This window comes from Mirounga leonina, unplaced genomic scaffold (genome assembly GCF_011800145.1).
Source record: "Mirounga leonina isolate KUSES-001 unplaced genomic scaffold, KU_Mleo_1.0 Mir_172, whole genome shotgun sequence".
NCBI classification, from domain to species: Eukaryota; Metazoa; Chordata; class Mammalia; order Carnivora; family Phocidae; genus Mirounga; species Mirounga leonina.
Window position 1 is genome coordinate 6,652,561 of NW_023270442.1, and position 12,916 is coordinate 6,665,476.

Consider the following 12,916-nt stretch of genomic DNA (forward strand, 5'->3'; position numbering starts at 1 on the left):
AAGAAAGAAAGAAAGAAAGAAAGAAAGAAAGAAAGAAAGAAAGAAAGACCATGCTGTAAATAAGTAGAGGAATCATTGTGTAAGCTAGGTAGCATGACACAGACAGAAAAGTCCAGGGCTTGCTCCTTTCTGAACAGTGGAGTTCTCCTTTACCTAATGGTGGCGGCCACCCAACTGACATGAGAACTTGAAATCCTCTTCTTAAAAAGTGTCTTCCCTTGGACTTTGGGAACCTGCAAGCTTCCTCCTGTACCACTTCCATGGCCTGAACCTCTATTATCTCAGCTAATTTCTACTCATGCTTCAAGTCTTCACTTAAACGTCTCCTCATCATAGAAGCCTTCCATGACTCTCCAGGATTAATTAAATCCCCCTTACTTTAGACAACTTTACATCCTCTTCCATAACACTCATCACAGTTGTAATTATTTATTGAATATCTGTCTTTGCTAACTGTGATCTTTAGGAGGATAGATGGTCGTTTCACTATCACAGCCCCAGGGCCCAACAGAGTATCTGGCACATCAAAAGTGCTTGATAAGGGCGCCTGGGTGGCTCAGATGGTTGAGCGTCTGCCTTCGGCTCAGGTCATGATCCCAGGGTCCTGGGATCGAGTCCCGCATCGGGCTCCCTGCTCCTTGGGAGACTGCTTCTCTCTCTCTCTCTCTGTCTCTCATGAATAAATAAATAAAAATCTAAAAAAAAAAAAGTGCTTGATAACTATTCCCTGAATTGAACTGAATTGAAATTTTCTTAAGTTGTGACTTTCTAATCACATTTTAGCAGGTACATTTATAAACATAGGTAACATTAAAAGAAGAGGGTTGTTATGATGCTACAATGTCTAGAAGAATTCTCAAAAAGGATCCTTGAAGAACTCGAGAATATTTAACCTACAGACGAAAAAAGCGTTTAAAGCCTATCATATGGAATAGAGCCTAGAATTACTCCCTGTGACCAAACTAGATCACAGAGGAACAATTCGGCTCCATATAGGAAAAGACTCTCCAACAATTGAAGCTAGCAAAAAATAATAATAATAAAATAATAATAATAATAATAATAATAATAATAACCTTGCATCAAAGTGGGAGCAGTTCTCTGCCCCTGCTCTAGTTTAGACAGACATGATCCTGAGAAGGGATTTCCCCTCACTGGACAGGTAATTGGAGAATATGTGTCCAGAAGATACTTCCACACTCTCAGGTTTCCTTTGTAAGTGAAGGAAAAGTAAAAACAATATATCATCTCTCTTCCCCTTGAACCATCCTAAGTTTAAAAGGGAAAAGATGCATAAAGCAGAGAAAAGGTAGACCATAAACTCTTCAGAAAAGAATTGTGTTTAATATACACTGTTGTTATGATTTATTTTCCCCCCAGGTGTATTGGACTTGTTCTAATGCTATTTTCATGTTCGATTTGTTTTTAGTTGAGGTTTGTTTGGTTGATTGGTTGGTTTATTTGTTTCTTAGTATCTGCTTTATCCATGCAAAGAACTTCTTGTACTTTGCCCTTTATTCTGAATTTTGTAGCCAAAGTTTGTGGTTCAACAAGGAGCAATTGCTCAACAAACATGAAAATGATGATTGCTTATTGTTGGTATTAAATGCAATTACTCAAAAATTTAATAAACACTTTTATAGAAGCTCAAAATTTCCAGTCAGAACACATCCCTTGAGACATGGCTGGTAGCAAGAAGTAGCTTGTTCAAGACAGTTTAGAGGGGGAAAATTATTTTTGAAAGAAAATCATGAAGCCATAATATTAGTTTAATTGATAATAGGGTTCTAGGGTTAAACACACTTTCTGCATTAGTAACCATTTTATTTCAGATACTTTCTGTCTGGCCTTTCTTGACTCTCAATGCCAGGAAGAAACAGATGGCAAATATGGAGGCATGTGGAATTAAAATTACACAAGCAATTCTCTAACAAGACAGACACAGTATTGAAGCTGAGATTTTTTTTCATTTAACCCATTATTTTTAATATCATTTAGTCTTTCTCTACTATTCAGCAATATAGCACATACACAATAGTTTTCTTATAAAGAAAATCAAACTTTTTTTCTTTTGAGAAAATAGGTGTTTTGGACAATTCAAATAAGCCCATTTAAAAATAAAATCACTAAATGATAAATTTAAATTTGACCTGAACAAATATTAGAGCATGTCAAATTAGAGCATAATGAGATTATTTTTATCCCTTTGTTACTCATTCTACAGACTATAGAGAATTTTTATTGAGTTTCTCAACAGACTGCAGACATTTATTGACATTGGGAAGGACTTAGGAGAAGCAAATGAGAAGATACATACATAAGCATATCAGGGTGGTGTAGGGGAATGGGTTTACAACATGGTAGCAGCCTGGGCAGGAGGAAGCACACCTCTTACACAGCCACATACTGCTCAGAGTGGTTCAGTATTAAGACCAAAGCAGGTAACCAAAAGTGAGAGTCTCATGAGAACCGACTGAGCCTCTAAAACCTCAAAGGTTGGCTGGATAGGGTAGTGTTGGGCAAAGCCTCAAGCTACTCTATCTTGACATCAGAGAGATTTCTACTTCTGGAAAACTGGAGTTGGAGTACTTTTCCCTATTCCTTCTGCTAACTAGAGCATAAATAAACAAACAAACTGGGACATAAAATCAACATAAGAAGACTCTGAAAGATGGAGAGAACATAAGGTCTGGCTAGAGATTTTGAGACCCATGGAAAGACACAGTGGTAAGTTCTCTAGGTTTTTGGGTTTGGGGTTTTGGTTTTGGGTTTTCTTTGCTTCAGTTATTCCAGACTGCTTTCTGGAAAAGCCAGTAAACCAGAAACACCAATAGGCACCTTAAGAAACACCAACAGGCACCTTAAAAAAAAAAAATCTAAAGTAAAATAAACCTGCTCCCATTATCCAAAAGGAGCATCCCAATCAGAAAGAAAACTTTTCTAAAATAACCATCCTGCTCTAGCTAAATACCACAGAGAAAACTGTTCCCAGCCCCCAACCTTACTCTCACCAGCAAAGGCCAAGTGGGGTACACAGACTTTCACCCTTGCCAGGCGCTAATGAAGCACCCCAACCCTTCCACTAGCGTGATATCAGAGAAGACCCATATTGGGGCAGGGCTCTTCACTATGCCAGCTCCCAACCCCCACCCAACCCCATCCCTGAATTGTCAGTGGGGAAGCTGGATTTCCATCCCTGCTCCTCCCTCACCCCACTGGATTGTGTCAGGGGTGGCCTAGAAGAAAATCAGAACTTTCATCACTACCTAGTGGTAAGAAGGACATCCTCATCCTTGTGGTGTTGGTGGAGGCCATGTGAGGAGAAGTAACAAGGCACTCATGCCCCTCCAAGCTAGGGCAGTATCAGCAGAGACCTAGCAAAAAGCCTGAGCTTCCACCCACACCCATACCCAGCAGTAATGAGGATCACCTCTTCTCCAGTTGCCAATGGGAAGCATGGATTTCCACCCCACCTTGCTGTCATTTGGCAGTACCCCCCTTCACCTACCAGTTCTGAGCCAGAAGAGGCCTATAACAGATTTAAATAAGATCTAGACATCTATGTTTTAATCAAAAATCATTCATCCTACCAAGAACCAGGAAAATCTCAATGTGAATGAAGTGACGTAATCAACAAACACCAACACCTAGATGACAGGGAGGTTAGAAATATCTGACAAGGATGTTAAAACAGGAATCCAACAAACATGCTCCAACAAACAATTATAAACATGATTGAAATAAATGAAAAAAATAGAAAGTCTCAGCAAAGACAGAAAATATAAAGAAGAATCAAATGGAAATTTTAGAATTGAAAAATATAACACAAGAACAAAAAATTAATGAATGGTCTCAGCAGCAGAATAGAGAGGACAGAGTAAAGAATCAGTGAACTTGAAGAGAGAATAATAGAAATTTTCCATTCTGAAAACAGCAAATTGGCTGGGGGTGGGGGGAGGGGAGGTGGAGACACATCAGGGACCTGTGGAACTATAACTGAGTATCTAACTTGTGTGTCACTGAGTCCCAGAAAGGAAGGAGAAAGAGAATGGCGCTGGAAGAGTACTCAGAAAAAGAATCTGAAGATCAGAATAACACCACTAAGCACCCATCAGTTCTCTGCTTTACCCATCTCACCCATCCTTAGAGTCTTAGAGTCTGGCTTGCTGAATTTTGGGAAAAAAATATTGGCTCCACAATGCAGCCCAGAGGGCAGTCAATTCTGCATCCCAAGCCCAATTCAAAGATACGATTTTTGGCAGAAGTTGTGTAAATTAAAAACTCCTTTCCTGACTCTAATAATTTCCCAGTTCACTCTTAGTTCTGATCCCTTCCCATGAAGTGAACCTGAGACAGCCTCCAGAGACATAGTGTAGGGTTGTCAATGGGACCACAGCCCAAATTAGGCAGTTGGAGCTGTATCTGGCCATGAGAACGGACAGATAGGGTGAATCTGACCCTTGGATTTTCTATTCTGGGGCAGGGTAACAAAGTCTACTCCTATCCTCCTCCCTTTAACAAAAGCCCCTGGCTGGGTGCTATGAGTAATGCTTCGACCTTGAAACCACCTAAGAATTTGACCTTTAAATAGTTAAAGAAAAGCTGTGATTTCCAAAGTTTCTAACAATTCTTGGATTGCTAAATATGCACTGCAAACTGGCATTTTGTTTCAGACGACAGACTGGGATTTCAAAAGGCAAAGTCTGGGGCAGAGTCTGGAATGAGGAGGTTAGAAAAAAAGAAGCTAAATTCTTCCACTGAACAAATTATCAGTAAATTGCACATGCAGTGATAATGTCCGTTTTGAGAGGTTTTCTTTGAAATGGGTGGAAGATGAATTTGGGGACTAGGAGTAAAGGGGGGAAGACCCTAAAGTGAAAGAGTAGACCCACAAAAATGACAGCAGGTCAGGGACCCAAAAAGAAGTATAATAAGGTAAGAGTCCCCCAGAGCAGAAATGACTGAGGAACTTGAGAAAAGGTTATTCACTTATTCGAACTTAAGCTGTTTACTGAAGTGTGCTGTAATTCCTTGCCACTTTCACCAAGCCTTTATGTAAAGTTCTCTGTAGCAGGTCTGGGCTGGAGATACAAAGGAAAAACAGAGGACAGGTGACTGTCTGTGGCTTTGAATGAACTGGTGTGGGCAGGAGACAGGTACAGCAGGATGGCAGATCCAGAGTGAATGAAAGGGAAACAGGAAGAGCAAATGGGAGAATACATGAGAAGAGAGTATCTTGTACCCATTGTCCTCCACTCCCCTACCCCGGGGAAATAAGAGACAAGGTATTAGACTGACTGCATCATTTAGTGCATTTGTGCAGGCGGGGCTCAGTTATTGGATTTGCATCTGAAAGGCCAGAGTTTTGACTTCAGAAGGCTAAAGATCTTGGGAACCCTTAGCTCACATTTTTCTTCTTGAGGGTTCTTGAAATCTTACAACTTATAGTATCTGCCATTGATCATTATAAAGGTTTCCAAGTGGAGCTGGGTGAGCTTATCCCTTAGGCTATTACATGGGTTTGTGCATGTTTCCTATCCAGGGTTCCCTGTCAATAAATAAGACAAATATTAAAATGACATAAATCTTACATAGCAAATAGAAGACAGATATTCTAAAACAAAAAGTATCAGTCAAGTTGTCCTTGGCTGGACCTAATTATAAATAAGGAAGTGTGTGTCGGCTGGTAGAGAAATCATGTTGGGTGTTATGTAGAAACCTGGAGCAGAAAAGCACTGGCCACTTAGTGTTTAGTTACCTCCACCACTTACTTAATGCAGGTGTCTCGGTTTGAGTCTCCCTGATCGCAGAGCCTAAGATGGGGACTTGAACCTGGGTACAGGTGGTTTATTTGGGATGAGATACCAGGAAGTAGAAATGAGGGAGTGGGAGAGTGAGAAGAGAAAGAGAGAAGGAAATACAGAGCTGCATTTTCATAGAGAATTTGATTCTGCCAGGCCCTCTGCAAAGAAAACCAGTACCTCTCCGAATCATCCCTTCCAAGGAAATGGAGAAGGAAGCATTACTCCAACAGCTTCCCATCATCTTTAGTTAGACTGCTCCCAGTTAAGGACTGCTCCCAGAAATCCCTGCCACTCCCAATCTATACTTCTTTGAGCCAATTCCCATGAAAATAAGACAGCTGCCAGCAGGTGAATCTGAACTCCCAGGGTGTGTCCCTCAAAGCTGTGGCTGAAATCAGAGGTGGGTTAAGAGGAAGAGATGCAGAGTACAAAGAGCCTCGGCCACAACCCAGTGCCCAAAGCAGCCACCCAAGTTCATGACATATCTTTTCCAGCTCCCACAACAAACTTGTGAGTGGCAGGCAGCCCAAGAGTAGAATTCAGTTTCCTGACCCCCACCCAAAAGTAAAGCTTTTCCTCTCTTTATCATGCCTGCTCCAAAAAATTCAACCTTCAGCAAATCAATTAACCTACTTGTTCAATTAAATTGTTACCAACTGAAAGATAAATAGTATTTGTCACTGCCCTCATGAAGCATATGATTCACTAATAGAAACAAACACATGAAGAGATAATTTCTAATAACATGGGGAAGTCAACTAAGGAACTATAAACAAGGACAGAGAAGGCTGGAAGAGAGCAGTGATGGGGCCCTGAGCCCAGCAGGGGAGTGGGGCTGTGGTCAGTGATGTACCCTTGAAGGGGGCATTCTAGGTGCATGGAATGGCTCGAAATAGACACACACACACACACACACACACACACACCAGGAGGCTGTGTACTTCTCTTTTCCTTATTTGTTCCTTCCAACTTTTATATCTGATGACAGTGCATTACGCTTTTCCTTCATAATAACTTTTTTTATGTATAAGAACTTTTTTATGTTCATCCTATGAAGACAAGCTACTTATGGTTTTGTTCGTTTATATAGGTGTGTGGGATTTGGGGGGGTTGTTTGTTTTATTTCTCTACCCTCGGTACAAGCCTATTGAGACTCTCAATATTTGGTGAATGATTTAAGGAATGAGTGAGTGAGTGAGTGATATTTATAATCTCCTTGAATTCTATAACCTACAAGAAGATTCGGAGCATTCTATAGTAGACAAGTCACAGGTTCATCGATTAAGAGAAAACAAAAAATCCAGGAGGTGTAATACTGCATCTCTAAGACATTTGATTATTTTATCTGTCCTGAAACAGTAGATAATGTTCCAGGAAAAGTTGTTCATTTCCATAATCTAGAAAGTATAAGGGTTTTTTTGAATTTTAAGAAAAATCTTTTATTGAAGTATAGTATGCATACAGAAAAGTGCACACACCAAAAGTGTAAAGCTTGATACATTTTTATGAACTGAACCCCTCAAGTAATTGTAATCCAGATCAGGATCTAAAACATTACAAGTATTCTGGAAGTGCCTAGCAAGTATAAATTTTAAATAGCTTATTGGAATTATTTGGATGTTTATGGATGTTAAGGCTTTATTCACCACAAACATCACCTCTATATAGAAATAGAGGGGAATACAGGAGTCCAGTTGCTCTTTTATAAGTTAACATCCTCTTCTTTAATATGTGTCTGGGGTTCCTAGAGCCCGCAAGCATTTTATGGAGTTGGTGATGGGTATGTCCATCTAATCAGCACTCTAAGTGCAGGGCTTATGGTGTTGGCTGCTAATTGAACCTGACCTTGGTAAGTACATTGACCCCACAGTAGCTTGTCTGCATTCTCAATTCAGCAAGTCATGTGTAGTAAGGTTGGATATTTTGTTTTCACTTTTAATTTTGCATTCTTTGTAAAGTTTAATTTTTATGTGTGGATTACTATATAATTTGAATACCAACTAATATGTGATATACTTATCCAAAGGAATAATCTTTGGACAACTTCTTCAATAATTTTTGTAGAATTGGTGATGGATTGGTTCAGGTACATCTGTACTTAAGAGGCCTAGGCTTAGTTATGACTTAAAGCAGAAAGTTACAAAATAGTATATAAACTTAGAAAATATAATTTTCAGGGAGCAAATTCAAGCTAGCCAATCCATCCAGAATAGTCAATTTGAAAATTTCATTCTTTCAACAAACACTTACTGAGTATCTATTATGGGCCAAACATTGTGCTACATATTAATCCCAAACATCAAGGGACTTACAAGTAAACTTTCTATTTATATTAAATTACATTGGAAAATATTGCAAAGCCTCAAAACTCATGCTAGGCACAGAAGTATGCTGGGATCAATCAGCAATCAGTATGGAAAAAATTTTTAATTCAAGAGTTAAACTAGAAAGGAAGAAAAGTGATGCCTGAGTTTATTAACATGTTACATACTTATGGGCATCAAAAATGAGGTCAGTTTCATGCCCTAATAGCTAACACTTTAAAAATCAGAAAAAGAACTATTCTGGGAAATTGGTTTTCCTATATGAAAACATAAGTATTAATGGATATTTCAATATGAAGAGAATAGTTTCACATTTTAAATGTATCTATCTTGATACTGTCCCTTTAACCAGTCTGTTTTTCATTATTTTATGGCACAATGTTTGAATAGATTTAATTTCGACCACTTTAAAACCTTTGAGAGGATGATTCTGGTCTAATTCATTGATCTAATATTATTATAAATAATTATCTTAATTTTGTCAAATCCTTTTTAGCCAACAGAGTGATCATCTTGACACTTAGTTAAAGGGAAACACAAAAATCAAATCTAAATAATAAATTGAGTTAAAAGTTTGTGACCAGAACTTACTCATGTATCATAGGAAATAAAAACATAGCTATAGAATTTTTTAAATTACTATGACAAATATTCTATCCCACCAAACACCTCTATGTTCTCTTCTCTCTCTCTCTCTGTCTCACTCACTCTTATACACCCACACACCCACTAGACACAATCTTGTTGAGTCCTTTAATCAGTGGCCCATGAAACATTGTTCTTTGTCACTTTCCTTTTTTACCTTTTAGAAAAGGAATATGATAGTATCTGTTACTACGTAAGATAGTCAGTGGAAATTTGAAGTAAATTTCTAGATAGCTGTCCATAGTATACACTTTTTTTAAGTAGTAAGAAAATTGAAGAGTGTGTTGATTTTATATTCTTAAGTACCCAAATTTTACCTTCATTATACTTAATACATACACATGAATAAAAAGCAACGTTTGTAGTCTTTCTCCTCAGTTATATTGAACATACATTTTATTGTGAAGGCACTAGAGAAAAAAGGGAATATTCTTCCAAAATCAAGTTCACTTTTCCAGAGAACTGTTTCATATTTATTCCAAAGGCAATAAGAGTTCCTCACATCCAAATGACATATAGGAAGGAAGAAAAAAAAAAAACACGTAATTTCCAGGAAGAACTAAAACTTTTTTGAAAACTTTTCTGGGTTCTCCCATTTCTACTTAGAAAGTCACTGAAGTGACAAGACTTCAAATAAGGAAATTCCCCTCTGATTATAACTTACACTAGGTCAGAGAAGCCTAGAGAAGTAGGTATGGCCTGGGGACACACCCTAGGAGGTTACCAATTGTATAGCAGTCAGTCTCCTCCCTATGTAGAAAATATCCTTCAGACCTGACAAGTCCCTAGGGAAATAACTTGGACTTTATATAAAATGCCATGGAAATTCTCTTCTCTTCTGCCCTTCCTATCTTAGCTTCATAGAATCAATCTATTTCCAACCAAGTCATTTTCCTCTATATTTTCATAAACCTAACTATAAAAGGAGAAACATTCTATTGTTCATTTTTATGCTTATTTATAAACCTCTAAAGTTCTTAAATTTTTTATAAATAAAAGGAATAGATCTTTGAAGGTACACAGAGCGTAACAACAAAAGGAAGGAAAGAGAGAGAAAGAAGACAAGATACAGAGAAAAGTACAAGTGGAATAAAAATCTCTTCTTGAAAAGAATTGACCCACCTATAAACCCATTCCTTCTGTGGTCTTTTAAAGATTACCCCATGAATTGAAAGGGACTAACACAGGCGATTCATGAGAGTAGGGAAAAATATTAAAACAGGGTTGTGCCTACTTTCTTTTGAGTCTCCCATCTTCTAAATCTCAGCTACCACCTAAACATATACCACAAAACTGTTAAGCATAGTCTTGGCAGCAGACCCCCCACCCCCTCCAAACACACAAGTGGAACTCACATTGGTCATCTCCTCCTTCTCCAGCGGAGCCAAAGTTATTCAAAATAAGTTGCAGACTCTCCCAAGCTCTGCCTCTTAGTCCTGAATTCCTTGCTGTTTCCAGTAGCATAAAAGCAACAAAGGAAATAGGATGATGGGTTCAAAAGCCAGAAGCACATTTTCCCAGTACTGCAAATTCCATGGATCCCACAATCTCCAAAATATTAACCCACAAGATGGCTCCCATCTTGGAATAAGGCCTGGGTGAGGATGAAAGAGAAGAATTTAGCAAGTAACACCATCACACACTTTACCGGTAGCACCAATCACTAGCACTCTATCCCATAGATGGTATTTAATTTAGTACACATCTGTTTGATAGACCTAAAGAAGTGAATAAATGAAAGCACAATAGCAAAGCATCAAATAAAGCTGGTACCTGGGGCCAGAAATATGCCATCTTGGAGACATATTTCTTTTGGATAGACTCACATAAAATACTGGTGTTGTCCAACTGTCTCAGTTGTTAACTTACCCACTTTTGGCCTTCATCTCTTAGCTGGCAAAATTCCTAACAAGACCTTATTAGTTTTGGGGGGGTTTTTTCCCCTTTTTCTGTCTTCAAATTTTTCTCATTATTAAGCAATTTATTATATTTTCTGATCAAAATTCCCCCTTTGAATTGTGATAGAGAAAATCAAGGTGCAAAAATAAAAGTCACTTGAGAGATCCTGCAGTGACTCAGCTGCTAACAAGAATTCAAATTGAGCTTTCAATATTCCAACATATAGCCCTAAATAGTATCATAATTACTGTTTGACCACCAACAAGAGGCCTTCCAAATGACCTTGTCCAGAATAGAATCTTAGTCCTTTTTTAACCAGACAGTACACAAGCAAGTCTATGTATTTTCTGATACTGGCAACGGAATACTAGCTTAGAAATAAGGGAAATAATCCTTTTGTTCAAAGCAATGAAAAATCGTTTCCTTTTTGTGTGGATTTGTATCAGGGAGGTCATTTTGTTTGTTTGTTTGTTTGTTTACTAAATCTACAGTTTATTTGAGATTTAGTTTGGATCTTTTCAAATCAAAAACATGAAAGTTTAGGAAAGCTTAGCTCAATACCAAACAAAACAAAATATTTTTTCTTTTTTTTTTTTTTTTAAAGATTTTATTTATTTATTTGAGAGAGAGAATGAGATAGAGAGAGCATGAGAGGGGGGAGGGTCAGAGGGAGAAGCAGACTCCCTGCCGAGCAGGGAGCCCGATGCGGGACTTGATCCCGGGACTCCAGGATCATGACCTGAGCCGAAGGCAGTCGCTTAACCAACTGAGCCACCCAGGTGCCCCAAAATATTTTTTCAACATAAAACTTGCCACTCATGGATTTTTTCCTCATTAGCTACACAAACCAGATTGGAGTGGATTTTAATTAAAGTAAATTATATTGAGAATTAATTGCAGTCTCCAAATTGCAAGTCAGAAAATGTTTGCTAAATATCCCATTCTAATTTCCAGAAAAAAAAATTCCTATTCGTTTCTTAACCAGGGTTATGAAGAAACATATGATATTAAGTTCCAGTGCCAAATAATTTTTGAAAAGAGGAAACACATTTGTTTAGTATGTTTGTTTCATACAACCCTCAATATTTAATACACTTAAATCTCATATTCTAATTATGCCTCTTAATATTATTAAATAAACTTAGCTTGACAATAAACACAAATTCCTAAATAACTAGTACGCCACTTTAGGAGGTAAAACTATTTCTACTCTGATGTTCACCTATGTTTTGTGTTTGATCCACAACACTGACATTTGTAAAAAGTAGACACAGTAATTAATTATCAAGTACTTAAGTTTGACATAAGAAATATCAATCTGAGTACTATTCTCAAAGTACATAGAAGCTACATATAATAGTGGTTTTCAAACAGTTTAAGGCAGATACTAAACTGAATGGTACAGCCTAAAAGAAATATAGAAAAGGAAGAAATCTTATTGGCTAGAAAATAGTAAAGCCCAAAAAAGGCATGACAATTGCACTTAACTTGCTGAAGGACAGGAAGATAGCAGGGTTTCTAGGTGCTTTGAAATATGGAGGTGAGATACAAGTTAAAAACTCAGAGCACAAAGGTAGACTTGATATTTTTCATCATCAAGGTTATGGTATAAACTCTCAGTAGATGAAACTCTGTGGAGAAATTAGTGTATAAAAGAGAAGAGAAAGTGAAAGACTAATTCTTGAGAAACTCCAATGACTGGGATGTGGAAGGGAAAAGAAGACAAAAGTGAGGATGTTATGGTGCCACACAAAAGATGGGTAAGAGGTTTTCAAGGAAGGGGTTCTAAACAGAATCACATGCAGCTGAATAGCCCAAGAGGGTGAGGGTTTTTAAAAGGCCATTGATTTTCACTGGAAAGAGGTCACTAATGACCTTCCCACAAGCAGATTCAGGAGGCTAAAATTCCCTTCCAAAGTTTACAAACAAAACAGATAATAGAAAAATGAGAGTGAGCGTAGACTATTTATTGAAGAGTTGGTCATGAAAAGGAAGAAAATAAATTCAAAGTTTATTAAATAGGTATCAGGATCCAAAGAAAAAAAGTTGAATTGTTTTAAGTAGTTGACCTCTAGGCATAACTAAGGTCAAGAAAAAAATTCTTTAAAAGAAGGGAGGGAGGGAGGGAGGGAAGGAAGGAGGAAGGGAAGGAGGGAGGGCGAGAGGGAGGGAGGGAGGGCGGAAGGAAGGAAGGAAGGAAGGAAGGAAGGAAGGAAGGAAGGAAGGAAGGAAGGAAGGAAGGAA

The 12,916-nt window shown here is 38.0% G+C and overlaps 1 long non-coding RNA gene across 1 annotated transcript in view; it reads right to left on the reverse strand.

Annotated features, from left to right (window-relative positions):
* Positions 1 to 12,916, reverse strand: part of LOC118018777 — a 37,315-nt gene that overhangs the window by 11,513 nt on the left and 12,886 nt on the right. Inside the window, exon 3 of the long non-coding RNA XR_004681478.1 lies at positions 10,129 to 10,367. This is a non-coding gene — a long non-coding RNA (uncharacterized LOC118018777). The remainder of the gene's footprint in view (positions 1 to 10,128; positions 10,368 to 12,916) is intronic.